Genomic DNA, 14,326 nt, shown 5'->3' on the forward strand with positions numbered 1-14,326 from the left:
CACCTTGGTGGATGGCGGAATTACCGCCCCATTCCAAGGTTGGCGGGGCGGTAATTCCCCAATCCCCATTTACCCTTCCTCATTCCCATTCTTGCCCCATAGGGCATAATGGGAGTGGGGAAGGCGTCAATTACGCCACCATAAATTACGGTGGCGTAATTAACATCAAGGTCCCTTAGCGCCATGGTAAAAGCAGGTGTTAAAACCACCATGGCGCAAAGGGAACTCGGAGTATGGCGGTAAGGGATTACCACCACCGCTCTCGTTAGCGGTGGCTGCTATCCCTTACCGCCATACTCGGAATGAGGCCCAGTGTTCCATAAGTGTAACAAGTGCATTGGTGTCTTCTTCGTTTAGGTATGTTACCGGCGATGTCCGCGTTCAGCAGAAAACTAAGTAAACATGGCGGACGTATCGAAAGATTACGACGCACTTCATGCTGTCCCACAACCAATCAGTGAAAGCGCAACATGGTCGCGGGCAGCACGCCATGGAATAGCCAATTGCAATCTTCTCCACGGAGTGAACAGGGAAGTGTGACCGCAGGCCGGACATAGATATCACACATTTTTAGAGACATACTTTTTGATCGTTTTTAAGGGAACTATTGGATGGATTGTCACAAAATTTACAAAAGCATGCTTTCGGGACCAAGCCCCTGCCACTGCCGCAAATTTGGTACAAATCCGTCCAGCGGTTTGGCCTGTAGCCGTGCGCAAAGATTTCCCCCATTCAGTCTATGGGAAAAAAAAAGACATTTTGGGACCCCCACTATAACTTTGCCCCCCCAGATCAAACATCACCAAACTTTGCAAAAAGAATCAGAGTGAGCCATATACTTTTTTCACAAAGTTTGTTGAGGCTTCATCCATGGGGAGCAAAGTCATAAGCCGCCCAAAAAGTGCTCTTCCTATGGAAACAGCAACTTAACCATAACTACACAGCCACTACCATGGCTGTGTAATATTCAGTGAAAAAAACTTTGTTAAAGGGGCGTTATGGTTAGGTTCGCTACTAAAAACCTATGAAAATCAGTACAAAAACTTTGTTAAAAGGACGTTATGGTTTGAAGTAAAACCGATAAAACCCATGAAATTCGCGAGACATGGTAAACTAAGCAACCATAACTCGCACCACCACAGTGCACTGCTAAGACTAACACCCAGGACATCAAAGATGACATCACAAATGTCATTGATGACATCACTGATGAGACCACATGTCTGGCTCCCTCTTCTTTCCTTTACTGACATATCTAGGCCACATGGTTTTCTTCAGTAACAGTCAGGAACTAAAAAATCAAAAGTTACTATATTTGTAGACTTATCCTTCAAGTATGTTCTTACAGTAATTCCCTTACGGTCCAGTCACATCATATGAAACATATACATATTGGAAGACACAGGCTTGAAAGACAGGAATCTTGTCTGTGCATTAAGATAAGCAGTAGGGCTATCAGCACTTTCTGATAGTTCTGTTGTTTTTTTATTACTGTACTTTCCCTGTATATGCTCATATTTGTATACATTGTACTCACACTACTTTCCTTAGGGTCCAGTCACATCATGTGATACATATACATAGGGGAAGAAGCAGCTTTGAAACAGAGCAATCATTTCTCTGCATAAAGATAATCAGTTAGGTAATTAACTCTTTCTGGTACTACTGCTGCTTTTTTGCTTACTTCACTTTCCCTGTATATACTGATATTTGTATGTGTTGTTTGTGTTTTGTATGTAATAATGAAATTATGAAGTCAGTGGGTTTTATTAGCTACTTATTACATGTTGCACAGTACGCAAAACTCTAATAAGAAAGCATTTATCATTTCACTATTCAACATGGGACGATTATGAATATTGCACCTCCATCATGTATGCTGCACACAATGCTTATGTTTAAACATGAGTAGCTTCGTATACTGAAAGAAAATTATAATAGCATACTATTTATATCAATGCATTGCTTAATGTAGCTCATGATATTTATTCCAATGATCCTTGACACTTTTTTGTTAACATTATAATAAGAATCGCTTGTACATATTTTTCATGAAAAGTAAATGCACATGTGATGTCATCAGTGATGTCATCAATGACATTTGTGATGTCATGTTTGATGTCCTGAGTGTTAGTCGTAGAAGTGCACGGTTGTGGCGCGAGTTATGGTTGCTTAGCTTACCATAATTCGCGATTTTTCAGGGGGTTTTTGGTTTTACTTCGAACCATAACATCCCTTTAACAAAGTTTTTTAACAGATTTTCATAGGTTTTTAGCAGCGCCATTTAACCATAACCTCCCTTTAACCAAGTTTTTTTCACTGAATTTTATAGGTTTTCACTAGCAGAACTTAACCAATAATGTCCCTTTAACAATGTTTTTTTCACTGAATATAAATATAGATAATGGAAATGTGGCAAATGTTTACTAAGACTCCCTTACCTTACATTTATATAGCATAGTAAATACTAAACCCCCTGTCCCGCTAGTGATTTTGATGTCCGTGGCCCGTCCATGTCCGCAGGTGCACACAGTCACCATCAGCACTATCCAAAAACTTAGAGGGTATCTTCCATATTGTATCATACAATAAAAACACACAAACATATTAAAAAAGAACCACATACATACATTACATTTAATAATAAATAAGAAGTAAAAACTGTATATGCAAGACACCAACCATCCACTGAATTCGCATTTCCAATATAATGGAATATACCAAAACAAAATAAATATGCCTCCAACTGAATTACCTCACAGAAACTGCACAGCAAGAAGCAATAGCATACTTACACACCAGTAAGATCAAAAGTTTGTAAAAAAGTAGTAAGTAAACTACATTTATTTCATATACTTATACATTTTCTGTATTATGTACACTAAAACTAATATTTATTTTTTTTAACACAGAAATGTCCAGTACTTTGGAATCGCTGGAAGAGAATTTTCCACAAGATGAAATGAGTGAAGAGAGTGATAATAATGGTCGACACAACATTTCTCTATATAAGCCAATTAATAACTATTACTTTATATGTACTTAACACATTTTTTTGTAACAGACCAGACACCCAATAAGACTAATGTACCAAAAGAGATAATAGAAGATCCTCTCAAATTAATGGAACTGAAAATTGATTTATTACTACAACACTTCAATGAACTAAAAGATTGTATTATGGACCACATTAAAGAAAACATTAAATACCACTCTCCCACATGTACCTGTTCCCCCTCTTCATGTCCCAGCCAACTATCCCCAAATCCTCCCCACCAAGAAAAACGGTACAATGAAACTTCCATCCCTTCCGCCCCTCCTCCCCTTCCATACATCATGTCCAAACCCCTAATTCCCCTGTATTTGTTTCAGTTTCTGCTTCCGCCTCTCTTTCCTAATTTTTCTACTGTTAAACAATAATAACATTTTAAATGTGTTCTTGTATATGCCCATGTCTTATTTATTTTTTAAAAGGTGGTGAGGGTGTTTGCGGACAGCGCATATGTCCGGAGTGTTCTCAATTAACCAACATGGGGGTGTCCTAAGGACACAGTATCTGTTCGTACTGTCTGTAATTAAAATGGAGTTGTCCTTAGAACACACAAGATGTCCACCTGTCCGCAATTAACCAAAATGGGGGTGTCCTAAGGACAATATACCTGTTCGTACTGTTCGTAATAGAAATGCTGATGTCCTCAGAACACACAAGATGTCCGCTTGTCCGCAATTAACCCAAATGAGGGTGTTCTAAGGACAGCATAGCTGTTCGTACCGTTCTCAATTGAAATGGAGGTGTCTTTAGAACACACATTGAAATAATGTAATGTCCCCAACCAGAATGAATATATCCGTAGAACACATATCCTGTCCGCCTGTCCGCAAAGTTTTGACGCACATTCATTTTATTCGAGGAGTTCAACATCATTTGTAGAACACCCGCACACATGCACATCACACACTTGGGTCCTACGAACATCGCGCCTCTCTGCAACTGTCTGCCGCACTTGTGTCACACTTTTAATTAGTTTGGGGACCCGAACACTGTCTGTAGAACACCTGCGCGCATGCGCACAACCATCACTGTGCATTTGGGATCCTGTGGACAGCTGTCCCATTTACGAACGTGTCCGCAACATCATCATGTGACCGCACCCATGCTGAGCATGTGTCCTTATTTGAGGACACTGTCCGGGCCACCAAACATTTAAAAACTGCTTTTTTGAGCAATCCAAGGTATTTTACAGTAAAAGTTCACCATTGCACATGTCCCAGACAATGTCCCTGCCGATCTACATACTTTTTGGAACTTTTTGACCCCGTTCTTGGTGTTCGAAGTGTTCAGGGATGGCGTGGGTGTCGGTGAAGCACGCCCCAGCACCCTTATAAAAGGCCACACCCCATAGATGATCCTCATTCTTCTTTTGGATTTCCAAGATTTACAACAGGACAATTGTGCAGGTTGCTGTTCTTGGTTCCTCGTTCCTAGTTCCTGGTTATTAACCTTCCAAATGGCATCCCACATTGCTTCTGTTGCTACTGCCTCGGCATCAGCACCCGCACCCCCTCCACCACTGCCACATCCCCAAGGGCCTGCAGAGAGGAACAGGCATGAGGATGCAGAGGAGACAGATGAAGAGGATGAAGAGGATGAGGTAGTGGAAGTCCTTACTCCTAGCACTCATTGTGAGTCTTGAGTGTGGCGGTTATTTACCACCATTGATGGAAAGTCTAAAGCTCAAGCGAACAAGGTGATCTGCACTCAGTGCCACATGGTGCTGAGTCGTGGCAAGGCTGGTTCGTATAGCTTTGGTACTACATCAATGAAGTGACACCTAAAATCATTCCACGATGGGGCTATTCGTGTGATAAATGTAGTAGGTTGAGTTCCTCTGCAGCATCCTCTGTTTCCACTCCTGACACCACAAAAGACACTCCTGTGGGACAGTGCATCCCTCCAGATGCCTCACAGGCCATTCATGATGCTGTTGACCCTAACATTGCGAGGGTCACAATATTGTGGATGTACTGCAACACAGTACTCTGCCGGGGGAGAAACTTTGGACTGCTTTCGAGACTATGGTCAAGGAGCATCAGAAGGTCTGCGAATGACCTGAATAAAGCCCACCTTACATCTTCCTCTCTCCACCTGCCCTTTCTTATCCCCTTGGTTGATGTCCCTTCCTTAGCCTCCTTTCACCTCCTTTTGTTTTGTGTCGTGTTTAAAAAATCCCCAAAAATATAAAACAACAAAAACAAAAACAAAGTATCTTTTCAGAGCCGCCTTTCACAGTTTAAAAACAGAAATGACGAATAAATAGTATAGGGCCCTGTGCATTTTTTAGAAGTCCACTGACATCTAAAAACTGTGCAGTGCTGCCCTGTCACAACCATTGCACTTTTCTCTGGGAGGAAGTGGTGGCTCTGAAAAGAGCCTTTTTTTGGTGTTTTTTTGTGTTTCGAAAACTTCAAATGGTCAACTCTTTCTTAAAAATGGATTGTTCTAATTTCAAAAAAGGTTGCAATGCATTTTGTATATTTCGCAGAAAAATCTGATTGCCGGCATAAGTAAGATGTACTCCATCTCTGCGAAAAATGTGTGTGCTACAAAACATAATGTTTTCATTCTGAACAGAGGACATACCAACATCTCTCAAAAAGGCACAAACAGCATTGTTAACATTGGGCCTTGCTTTCTCCATTTGTGGACCAAATGAAAAAGAACGCAGCCACATTTGTCTCTGCGCAATACGGGAACAAATTACTCTGGAGTTTGGATACATGTCCATGACTTTCCCAAGTCCTTCTTTCATTGCAAATTGCAAAGAGATTCCAGATACATGTCCTAAACTGTTCCCTCCACAATGAATATTAATAATGTCTGGATGACACTGTGTCACCAAAGAAGCACCCACTTCATTCCACGCACAATTTGCATGCACCTCCAAACAATTTATCCACGAATCTCCCAAAATCCAAACAATCTGCTTTCTGAAACACACAGCCATAGCTATCTGCTCTTCTATCAGGAAAAAGACCTACTGAGAAACTCTCTCCTTACACAACACACCCAGTAAACCTTATTGACCAATCCCTTCTCTGCTCAGTCTCATTTGCATGCCTCACAATCCCCATATTTAATACGCGCTGCCCGCGAACAACTGCTCTGTCCGTGGACAAATCGAAAAATCTGAGCGTGGGGGATGACAATTTAAATAGTGTGCCCCACTTCCTCTTTGAGGTTGGCTGAAAAGAGCCTTTTTTTGGCATATGCTTCAGAAACACCTTTTATTTTCTATTTCTTTTTCTTATTTTCCTCCAAAAATCTTCACAAACCCTTACGCTCCAAAACAGCATGGCATTTCCCATAAAAGATAAAGAAATGCCATCTTCCTGAAAGTAATCAACATTACCAGACTCAATGTTGTCATTGTTGCAAAACAACATGCCCGATCTAGTCATAAATCCAAACATGCCTTTGTTGGCTAAGCACCTAGCAAAATTTTGCTGAGGACAAAAAACTGAACTATTGTCCCATATTGCCCTAGGTGTCAACACAGAAAAAATAACCTTGGCATTTGGAAGGACTTTCAGAACTGTCTGAACCAAATTTTGCAGATCTTGCAACAACGTAGGGCCTCTAACATAGCCCAAATGCACAGCACCACAGTGTTGGACAACTACATGTGCACTATGAAACCTAGCCACATCCTGACAAACTACTAGAATTGCCTGCAAATTCAAATCAGGCACAGTGCTCCACACCACATCGACTCCTTTTGTGTCAAAATGGTTAGCCACATTCCTAGATTTTGCATACTACTCCAAACATTCATAAACATATCTCCAACCACCAACACTCTGACTTTCTGCACCTCCGCCATCTTCACTACACACAGCCTCTCTCAATACGAAGCAGAACCTCAACACCTGATTGGCTAATCCTCAAAATACCTTCCCACTTCATGCTCGGTAACCCCGGATGTAGCATGTCCTGTCTGCGAACAGCCGCGCTGTCCGCGGAGTACATATGTAACACTGAGGGTAGCCCTCCTACCCTTTCCACTGCACTCTCTGCAAGATATTTCCTCATTGGCTACTGTTAAGCAGTCACATAATCATCCACCAATCACATTGAAGAACTCTACATCTAACTCTGTCATCACAGATCAGCACTTTAGATGTACTATTGATCACTCTCAGTACAATTTGGCTGTCACTACAGAGGATCTACAGCAACAACTACTATAAAACTTTCCACATTTTCCTCTTTCAGATTCAAGCACATCCACATGCAAGAACGCAGACTACAGGTATGAATATTTTCTACACAGTATATGCACACCTCTTCTAGAAATACAATACATCCCAGGAGCATAGCTCAGCGGCAACGTGTGCGCCTTGAAAGCAAGATGACACAAAGCAACACAGATTCGATCCCCGGGTCTGCGCTTAGAAACCTCTGGGTGTTTAAGCACGTTATAAATATGCAACTAAGACAAAATAATTACGCAACTAAAAAACAAACAATTCCTGTATCAGCGCCTCGATGCCCACAGGCTGTGTAAGTGCTTTAAAAATGTAAAACAAAATAAATAAAAATATGAACAGAGTATATGCCACTCACCCTGTATAAACTGTAAAATGAACTTACTGTCATTTCTCCCATCTGCTATGATGAAGTGGCACTTGCAAAGATTTCTGCTCCCCACATTTTTTTTTACACACACACACCTATCTATACAAATATTGTTTCATATAATAAGATGTGAAAAAAAAGTATAATTATGAAAAAGACTCTCCAGTGTGTTATAAAATTACACGCAGCCAAGATGAGTACATACATCTTCATTCAAGCACACACACAGGCAATATCATTAGAAAGGCTCCCAGATCAAACAACACCACTGCCTCTATAACAAATCCTTCTGCTTTATTAGTCACACCTTCACAAAGGCATACATTGAATGCTTTCATGTACAATCTCTGTCATTTACCCTGCAAAAATAGCACAAAATGCATATGATTATTTCTTCTATCTCTTAACATCCATTAACATAACATTAAAAAACAAGTGTGCTCTCTATGTTTGCTATTATACTCATTTCAAAAACATATTCAACTAACAGATTCTTAATAAAATATATAGGATGCACATAGCCAAAGAAAAGTGCAAAACAATGTCTACATTAACAAAAGTGCTAAAATAACACATATGCACTAACTTCTTTCTTTTACACTTTCAGTGAACACCAGTCTCCTGAAAAGCAGCAGCGTCTGAAGTACGAACAAGGTCTTAGAAGAAACCTACTCTTTCCATACAAAAAAGTAATTACAAAACTAACATCATTTTCTAACTGTTACTCAAACACACTAGCATTTTAGTGTTGTAGAAGAAACAAATATATTAACCCCTTACCATTAGATGTAGTATTAGTGCTTCCCCTTGCCAGCTACATACTTTATATTGTCATCTGAAGCCCAGTATAGTAAGACACGCATACAAGAATATTCTTCCCAACTTGATGTACCTGCCCATTGCACAATCATACTTACCGTCATACTCAGACACTCATGCACAAAGCACACATACACTGCACAACAGCCCAACCCACACTTTCTTTTTTTTCTACAACAGACCCCAAAGAATGCCTACCAAAAAGCAACTCCATAGAAAGCAACACAGAAGTAGAGCAAATCAAAATAAGTGTCCAAAATAACCATACATCTCAAGCAGATTTTGTACAAAAAGTTCAAACAAAACAGCAAATACACTCATTAAGCGAAACAAAACAAGCTTCCAGTACAGAAACGTTCCTCCTCTATCAAAATGTAAAACCAAACAGAAAGTGATTCACAAGACTTCAACTACCACTACTGCTTACACTGGACCTATAAATCTTAATGTAGTGGCAAGTAAGAATACCCAAAAAAATGTTTTACAAAACATGTTCTGCCACAGAGTCCTTCAGAACCTTTTAAAAACAGGAAAGAATTCATGCACAACCCTTAAAACCTACCGTACAAAATGTATCCTAGAAGCTCTCGCAGACAGTGCAATCCTTCTCAAAAGGAACTTATTTATTTTAGTTTTAAACAGAATGAAACCACTAACAAAACTAACTACTAAACTAAATATCACCAAAAATAGATTCATAAACATCTGTGGAGGTGAATGGAGTTACACCACAGCCACAGAACCATATTTTATTGAAGAAGCATATAAACAAAAGCAAACAAACCCAATTGCCATACATAGCAGTGGACGAGGGTATGAAAAACTTAACAACGCCATTATGGAACAAGAAACTCTGCTCACAAAAATATCCCCAGAAAACTCAGTATCACCGCCCCAATCTACTGAACCAAACCGTCCAGTCTACAAATGGCCGTGCACAGCAATGTGCAACATTGCCAAACAATCTTTCAAATCTTTACGCCAGTTCCTCAATCAGTATGTAAAAAGCAAAGACAAATTCAAAATAAAATTAATAGAAAATATGGATGCCTGTCCAGTGCGCAAATACACAGGACTACAAGGACATTCATTAGCCTGCATTTCAGGACCTATTTGCAAAAGCACCTTCCATCACATCAAAATGATATCAACACATCATTCAACTATAAGAAATGCAGTCCAAAAACTCTGCTATGCTAAAAGTCCTGCTTTAGCACTAGTCAGCTTAAATAACAATCTTCTACATGGTACAACCAAACAACTACTCGAAGAAAATGACCATATCCAGAGAAAATATTTTGGAATTGAAAGCCACTTACAAAATCAAATAGATGTACAACAAACTAGCAACTATTGTACAAATAGCAACCTTCTATTAAACACATACAAAAAAGAAATACTAAAGTTTAAAAGTACCTCTGCTGAAGTACCAAACCATGTGTGTGTGTGTGTTGCTGCAGGACTTCTTATCAAAGTACCACAAAAACTATAGACATAACGTACAAAATAGAAGACAATGAAGATTTGAAATGGTTCCAATTAGCTCTCTAATTTATAGCAGAAAACAAATACGACATGACTGACCCCTTAATACTTTGCAATTAGTGCACTGCAAAACTTGACAACAACCAAACACCTTAACGTGCTATCACAAATAACTTGCAATCATTCCCACTACCAAAACCCCTGAAACAACTAAATTTATATGAGAGCATCATAATTCAAACAGTGCACCCATTTCAAGCGATAATACGTCTCCAACCAAAAACAGCAAAATTACCTCCCTCTGAATTAGTCAAAGGCATTCGTGGCAAAGTAGTTAATTTACCATTAGATCTGACGGAAAATGTACACACTCTAGGAGTGCAACGGCCAATAGATCAATCTTTAATTGTCTTAAATGGCATACCTACAAAAGACCAAAAAAATTGGCAACAACTTGTGTACTTACATAAAGTTAGACAAGCCCTGCAATATCTAAAAAACAACAATGAATACTACAAAGACATTAATATTGAAGAAAACCTGAGAGAAACCATTGAAATAATTCAAGAGTCACCAGAAACTGGTCAATTTGAACTTCTAGATCCTACTACAGAATCCAATATTTTAGACCATTATACAAGTCATCCTTTACACTCTAAAGACGCTATAGATGATGCACTTGAAATGTATCAAATGTGACAAGCCAAAGGATCTCCAATCAGAATAAGAGAAAAAAGTATAGAAGCACAAGCCGCCTTTCTTCTACTCTTTCCTACTGGAAAAGGAGGAAGGTATGATGATAGACCCACACAGATAACAGCATCAGAATATCACTCTAAACGAATGTATTCTGACGACCCCAGATTCAGACAAAATGTGGAATAAATATTCCACCTTCTCTTTGAAAGTCAACCAGCAACTCTATGCTACGGAGTTGCACGCACATTAAAATCAGGTACCCATTTTAAAAATATGTCAGCTACACAATTATTACAAAAAGTGCAAGAAAAAGATGAGGTTTTACAGTCAAGTATTACAAATCTTTTAGCAAACATACGTGGTACAAAAGAATACTGGTTACAACGTCACAGAGATGTACGCTGTATGATAAGAAACCTTGGCCCATTCACTTGGTTTGTAACATTAAGTTGTGCAGAATATGCATGGGAAGATTTACACGATTTCCTACGCATAGAAAACAAAAATAAAACAAACATAGATATAAAAACACCAGGAGAACTCTGCTCTCTAGATCCTGTAAATGTATCAAGATATTTCCATTATCGCTTCATTGCTATGCTACACTTTATTTGTAATAAGACTGTGCCTCCCCTCAGAGAAGTTCAACATTTCTTTTGGAGAAAAGAATACCAAGCCAGAGGAGCACCACACATCCGCATGCTATTATGGATGAAAGGTGCTCCTAAATTTGGTCAGGACAGTAATGACACTCTTTTGCATTTCATCCAAAAATATGTCACTTGTGAAATCCCTTCACAAACAAAACATAGTGACCTTCATGCACACATTTTACAATTTCAAAGACACAAATGTGAGAAATATTGCTGTCGCAAATATATAAAATAAATGGAAATACTACACCAAATGCTGCTTTGTTTCCCTAGACCAGTTTCAGCAACAGGTCAAGTAAACAACTTCAGTCAGACATAGTGTCAAAGGTAAATCACCTAAGAAACCATATTACATAAAAAGAACAGAAGAATCAAAATACATCAATGATTACAATGCAATCATTGCCCTCTTATGGAATGGAAACATAGATGTGCAGTACATTGCAGACAATTCCACTGCAGTTGCATGATATGCCACAGCCTACTTAACCAAAGCAGAGAAAACAGAGCTTCGGGACCTCTGGGATGACATATCATCTGACAAAACACTATCACAGAAATTGTACAGTTTAGGAATAAAAATGCTGTTTCATAGAGAATGTGGCTGCTATGAAGCTGCAGACCGTTTAACGGGTACTGCCTTGTATGGAAAATCTGACAATATAGTATGGCTAAGCCTTGGTCCTGCTAAATCTAGAAAAAGAGTTCTCAAATCATATGAGGACATAGAAACAATAGCCAAAAATGATCCCAACAGCCAAGACATTTTAAAAAATGATTTCCTGGACACATACTACCCAAACGGGCATACCAATTTGGAAACCATGTGTCTCTACCATGTAGCCCTTCACATACACAAATAATGTTAAACCAAATGAAAATAAGGGTAGATACAGAGTGGTAAATTGTTAAGGCAGCTTAGTGAAACTTACCAAACGCAGCTTAATTAATCATATCAAATTGTCATTAAAAACTCCTCAACATAAAGAACTGTGTTACATGTCCCTGCTACAACATTTTAAACCATGCAGAAAAGAAGGAGAGTTACTGGATACATATGACTCCTATGAAGACGCTTTCAAAGCAAATGAAAGCACTATAATGGACGCAAACTTTACACAGTACCAAACAATGTTGCACAATGAACAGCAACATGAAGAAGAACTCCAGTCCCAACTACAAGTGGACACCCCCGACAGTAGTCAACCTTCTGTAACAGGAAGCCAAGAACCACTTGGACAGCCACTAATAGCAAATGAGGCAGAATTAGCCATGACAGAAGTAGAAAACACCAGGTGTCAGTATGAGCAAGCTACAAAAGGCTTTGCTGTACTGAAATCACAACTGAACAATGGGCAGCATAGCATTTTCCAAGAAATAACAAAACAAATTGCACATAGTGTGGAACATGAAAATAAAAAATGTACCTGCCAAGACTTCAAACCTATACTGCTATACGTGAGTGATGAAGCTGGTTAATGCAAAACATTCTTAATCAAAATCATCAGCAAGTTCCTTCAGCAACTGACAAACAAAAAACTGTCAGCTGTTGTAACTGCCCCCACAAGTTTAGCTGCCTAAAACATAGATGGTGTCACTTTACACCGATTACTACTCCTTCCAGTAGAACATTAAAACAAATTAGACTATTACAAACTTTCCACAGAAGCTGCAATGGAACTACACAGAGTTTTCAAACAAATGAAAATGCTGCTAATAGATGAGGTGAGCATGGTCTCCAACCTAATGTTGGCTTTGATTCACCTCAGATTACAAGAGGTCCTCAAAACAGTCTACGACCAGCTGTTTGGAGGAAAACACATTATTGTTTTCGGCATTCTTCTTCAATTGACACCAGTGAAAGCTGAACCTATTTTTAAAACCTTAGGCACAAACTGTGCCATAAAACTCTTGGCAGCGTAGGGATCAACCTCTGGCAACATTTCCAATACAAAGAATTAACTGAAAACATGCACCAGTCTGCAGACCTCACATACGCCAACATTTTTAAAAGTATTAGAGTTGGTGTACTATCTCAAGAAGCACAATCAATATTAAAAACCAGGCATATCCATACACTCTATGGCCATAAATCATGTGCTACTGATGTCATGCAACAATTAGCACACAAAAATGTCAATTGTATGTCCTTGATGCCAACTCTTGCAAGCTGTTCAAAATTCAATGAAACAATGTTGAAAAAAGAAATTCAACCAATAATTGAAATTTGCTCCACAAATAAACTGGACGTACATGGTATGACACTACCCATGTGTCAACAAGCCACAACAAGAATAAATATCCTAGAAAACTCTATCTCCAACACAGCTGGTTTGGAGAAAATATTAAAATTATCTTTAAACTGTAGAGTAATGCTGAAACGTAACCGTGTCGTGGAGCAAGGACTAGTTAATGAGCACTTGGTACAGTTGTTGGCTTTCAAACATGCCCACGTGACAACAACATTCAATTTGTCAATATTCTCTTTGACAAACTATCAGAAGTTAAAAAGATAGAACGCTCAACAGATAGCTTCCTTCTGTTCGAAGACATGTATTTAAGCAGAGAACCAAACTCTTGCATACGCAGTGACCATTCACAAATCACAATGTCTTACCCTAGATAAAGCATTAATAGTTATTGGTAGCACAGTCTTTAAAGAAGGCATGAGCTTCGTAGCACTATCACGCTTACGTACACTTGACGGGCTATTTCTAATCAACTTTGATGCAAGTAAAGTAAATGCTCATATTCCTTGCATTCTAGAATACAAAAGGCTGCGTTCACTCCACACCCCCATCTGAAAACCTATCCTGTTCCACAGCAAGCAAAACGTTGTAAAAGAAAACTACTTCAACATGAAATGATACAGGATATCACTACAATTCCTCCAAAGAAAAAAAAAGAAACTCATCAAGTGCCACAATCAAACAAGAATCTAGTTGTCAAAGAAACTCAACTAATTTTTCAAAGAAGCAACACACACTCTAAACAAATGACTTCCACATAGAACTACGTGGTCCATTCAAAGTTT

The sequence above is a fragment of the Ambystoma mexicanum genome, chromosome 7q, assembly GCF_040938575.1.
Source record: "Ambystoma mexicanum isolate Mex_15411 chromosome 7q, UKY_AmexF1_1, whole genome shotgun sequence".
Lineage (NCBI taxonomy): Eukaryota > Metazoa > Chordata > Amphibia > Caudata > Ambystomatidae > Ambystoma > Ambystoma mexicanum.